Raw genomic sequence first — 3,462 nt, 5'->3', positions numbered from 1 at the left:
CCTCGGGGGTGGAGAAGTTCCGGGACAAAAGAGCCAGGAAGCTTGAATAACCTCACTCGGGAAGGCTCTGCTGAGGGCCAACACATCCCAGCGACATCTCAGAGACACTGAAACAGCCACCTGTTTGCAAGCAGGGAAGAGCTCTAAGACGCGATACCTACACTTGTGAAAATGTGTTTTGTTGGATGCTTCACAGCAAGGCCAGGCGATGCAGAAAAAAGGATCCCACTTTCACCCGCTACAAAATCAAAATCATTTTTTCGTGTTGCCACGTAGTCAGGCGATGGCCTGTGATGTGTGGACACGTGCATTCTGCTCCTTCCCTCGTCCTCTCCTGACGTTTTCTTCCTGTTGCTCCATTGCTGCAGCCAATCCCATCGAGTGGCCTTTCTGCCGTTTTCGTCTCCCACCCCCCAGAGTTTGCCTGCTGGGTGGTGCACGTATTTATGCACTGAGGTTCCACTTGCTCTGGATTCCTTCTTAGGTGAGATTTCCAGAAATGATATTGTGGAATCACAGGATAGGACCGTTTTTAAAATGTATTACCATTTGCTTTCAAAAAATGTTTAAGACGATGTATACGGCCAGTGGCCACGTGGGAGGATCCATTTGGTCACAACTTTGCCAGAATAGGATTTTATCACTTTTTCATTTTTGCTCATAAATAGATGTAGTTTCTAACCATGGGCAGACAGATATGCCAGGGGAACATAAGTCTAAGGGTTGAGCATGTACGAACAGAGTAGGGTCCTATAATGAAATACATCCAACAAGACTAATCTGGGAGTGATGGTGTGATCAGCGAGTGACTGAAGGAGGCGCGTGCCATCAGCTGGGCTCTGCCTGGCCCAAAATGACGCGTTCCGGTTCGCCTTGTCCTTCTTAGTTCTCCTGGATCTATAGCCAGCCTTTCACACGATTGGGAAGATGGAGGGACAGGGGAGAGAGGCTGGACTCCTTATAGTTACACTTCCCTGTCCTTTCCCAGGCACACTTGGCTTTGCAGTTGCCAGCAGCTATGCACATGGCATGTCTGGTGCTGACATCAGCCAGAAGTCAGGTGGGAACTTGCCCTCACTGAGCACGGGAGTGAGAGATGTGAATTCAGGCAAGACATGGTCATGCTGACTTGCAAGCGTGAGCTAAAATATTACCTCCAGCTTCTGAGACCCTTGAGACCAAGGTTGGGAGCAGCTTAAACCCTCATTCCCTGCCCTGGTGAAGTTCAAAGCCCTCCCCGAGACTTCTGTGGGGTCCCCAGGAGGCTACCCCTTTCCCATGGTTAGCACTGGCTGGGAGCCCTGTGGGCGGAACTCAGCTTCTTTCTTGGTTTCCTACCCCCAAAACAAAACCGCTCACCACAGCATCGGCAGATGCAATAGACTTTAGTAGATTGGGTAGGGCGTCACCAGAGAGATTTTTAAAGTAGCAATGCGCACAACAGCCCTGTTCTTAAAATATCATGGCCACTCCATCCCAGAGCACCTGCCACCAGTTACTGCTCCCACCTTCGTACCATGCAGCTGGCTCCCTTTCCTCCCCTCCTTCTCCCCAGAACTCCAAATTCCTCCTCCCCAATACCCAGAGGAATTCATTCTTTCCCAGTTCCTACCAGCAAGCTTCATTCCTGGCACAGCCAGCTGAGTACTTTAAAGGCAGCTCTATTTTTTACTTTTATTTTTTTAAGTGAGATTTGCATCAAATGCACAGGTCTTAAATGTGCAGCTTCATACATTTGACAATTGTAATACACTCTGTCACCACTGCCCAAAACAAGAGGTAGAATCTTTTCATCACCCCAGAACGTTCCCTCGCAGCCCTTTCCAATCAGATCCTTTCCTCCCCCATGGCAACCACCATTCTGATGTCTGTCCAGTCAAGTAGTTTAGTCTGTTCTTGGACTTCCCAGAAGAGAAGCATACAGGTTGTACTCTTTTACATCTGGCTTCTTTCGCTTAATGTTTCCAGGATTCATCTACATTGTTGTGTGGACCGGGAATTTTTATAAACGTCTAGATAGCATTTCATTGTATGAGTATACCAGCCTGTTTATCCATTCTTCTGTTGAATTCCATTCTGTTTTTACAGTTTCACATTCTTTGAGTAACTCTAACATGGTTACAGGTTGTACTCTTTTACATCTGGCTTCTTTCGCTTAATGTTTCCAGGATTCATCTACATTGTTGTGTGGACCAGGAATTTTTATAAACGTCTAGATAGCATTTCATTGTATGAGTATACCAGCCTGTTTATCCATTCTTCTGTTGAATTCCATTCTGTTTTTACAGTTTCACATTCTTTGAGTAACCATAACATGGTTGATATTAAGAATAAGCCCTAGCCGGTTTTGGCTCAGTGGATAGAGCTTCGGCCTGTGGACTGAAGGGTCCCAGGTTCGATTCCAGTCAAGGGCACACGCCCAGGTTGCAGGCTCGATCCCCAGAGAGCTTCAGCCTGTGGACTGAAGGGTCCCAGGTTCGATTCCCATCAAGGGCACACACGCAGGTTGCAGGCTCAATCCCCAGTGGGGGGCATGCAGGAGGCAGCCAACCAATGATTCTCTCTCATCATTGATGTTTCTAGCTCTGTCTTTCCCTCTCCCTTCCTCTCTGAAATCAATAAAAATATATATCAAAAAAAGTTTTTTAAATAAGAATAAAAGTGAGCAGGGCAGAGGGGAAAAATTCTATGGGGGGGGTGGGTATAAGAACAGGGGGAAAGCTGAAATTTTACTAATACATTTTACAAACCCAATATATTTAAAATGTCATTTCAATATGTAAACATTCATTAAGGAGATTTTGTACATTCTTGTCACCCTACGTCTTTGAAATCTAGTGTGCATTTCACACCTACATCTCAGCTCCAACTTGCTACCTCACTCAACAAGTGCTCAACAGAAGAGCTCCGGGCGGGGGTCTGCCTTGGACAAGGCAGGCCTCAGCTAGGGAGGTGGTGTCCAAGGGCAGCAAGGTGCTGGATGGGGATTCAGATCTCCCCGCTTCTTGCTGAGCTGTTGGCAAGTCGGCCTCCTTCTACAGACACATGTCTGAGACCTCCTCCAACTCCAACTTTCTAAAACTCTACTTTCCCTCCACACTCATTCTACCCACACTTTTGGGGACTCATGACTGTTTCAGATCATTTATTCTTCCTGAGAAAAACTCAAGTTCTCAACGTACAGGACATGACCATTAGTGGGTTGTGAAATAAATTGGGGGGTGTACCCTCAGTACTTTTTTTCCATTATTTCGGCTGGAGTAGGTGAGAAAATGTTGGTGTGCATCACATGTCGTGAAGACATTTTATAAAATTTGTTTCATTTATGTGAATATGCGAGTAGCTGTCACATGGTAAGTTATATTTCTTGCTCTGAGGATCTTGGTTAAGAGAGAGAGAGAGAGAAAGAGAAAAAGAGAGAGAGAGAGAGAGAGAGAGAGAGAAGGCATGCCCTAGCTGGTT

This window comes from Myotis brandtii, unplaced genomic scaffold (assembly GCF_000412655.1).
Source record: "Myotis brandtii unplaced genomic scaffold, ASM41265v1 scaffold728, whole genome shotgun sequence".
Classification (NCBI taxonomy): domain Eukaryota; kingdom Metazoa; phylum Chordata; class Mammalia; order Chiroptera; family Vespertilionidae; genus Myotis; species Myotis brandtii.
This window is presented reverse-complemented; position numbering follows the sequence as displayed.